This window comes from Nematolebias whitei, chromosome 15 (assembly GCF_014905685.2).
Source record: "Nematolebias whitei isolate Nwh7 chromosome 15, NemWhi1, whole genome shotgun sequence".
NCBI classification, from domain to species: Eukaryota; Metazoa; Chordata; class Actinopteri; order Cyprinodontiformes; family Rivulidae; genus Nematolebias; species Nematolebias whitei.
This window is the reverse complement of record NC_056512.1, coordinates 21,852,037-21,853,107: the sequence shown is the minus strand read 5'-3', so window position 1 is coordinate 21,853,107 and position 1,071 is coordinate 21,852,037. Positions and strand designations below refer to the sequence as shown.

The following is a 1,071-nucleotide window of genomic DNA, read 5'->3' as shown; positions in this document are numbered from 1 at the left end:
TGTTGTGTTCGCGGCTGCACGAACAACCAGACCAAACTAAATCAGTGCAACAGTGTTTTGAGCACAGACCCAACACAAACAAAGAGCGTTCCTGTGAAAAGCGGTATAGTTTCCATCATCTACCTACAGATGAGGAATTGAGAAGATTATGAATGAAAAATGTGAACTTGAAGAGACCACTCATATTGCTGTATATGTGCTCATTTCTCTTTGTTGACAAACGGCCGACAGAGGAAAACCTGCATCCTACTTTGTGTCTGGACTACAATAAACCACCGGAGAAGAGACGCTGGATCCTCAGGATTGAAAACTGTGACGAGAATATCAGGTATGATTTCAAGTGTATTAAGGTCACAGCGTTATTGTATTTGTTCGTGTTCAGTATTACGTCTCTGTAGTTAACCCAAGCTCGATGGTGAGGGACTTTAAGACTTTGTCTGGGCTCTTTGTCTGCTTTAAGATAAATAAGATTGTGTCCCACCTCTTTTAACAAGACACCACCGACCTTATTACTGTGTAGATACTTATGCCTCAGAGCTTTTCAGGTTGTTCATCAGTTCACCATCGGAAGCAAGTTCAAGTTTCTTTATTGTCATTTGCAACACATGTGGTACATGAGGTGGAAAGAAATTGTGTACTCAAGGTCCCAGTTATACCCAACAACAGCAAAGCAAGCAACCGAGTCAATGAAGTAGCTAAATATGCTAGAATCTGTGGTCACTTCTTCTGCAGCAGGCATCGGGATGATTATATTGTCCTGTTGGAGCTCTGACAGGTGGAGTTACTCCATGTTTAAATTAAATCCACCATGCTCGGAGAAACTACATTAGCTCGTACTGTTCACACATAAACAAACGTTGGTTCTGGTCCGTGCCGGAAGTTGCACCCATAATTCATGCAAGGCAGCATAGAGGCTAGGAATAAGGTGGTAAGGTTGTTCAAAAAGATATCTACAGCAGGTAAGATGTCATTTGTTCATAACGTTTTCACAGAACCACACTTCAAAATGTATTTATGAGTCAAGACATAATATCATATATTGCTACAAGAACCTTCAAATATTTCCAACAG

The 1,071-nt window shown here is 40.9% G+C and overlaps 1 protein-coding gene across 1 annotated transcript in view; it reads right to left on the bottom strand.

The window, feature by feature from the left end:
* gucy2ca (guanylate cyclase 2Ca) overlaps window positions 1-1,071 on the bottom strand; it is a 36,215-nt gene that overhangs the window by 14,526 nt on the left and 20,618 nt on the right. The gene's annotated exons all lie outside the window — the stretch shown is intronic.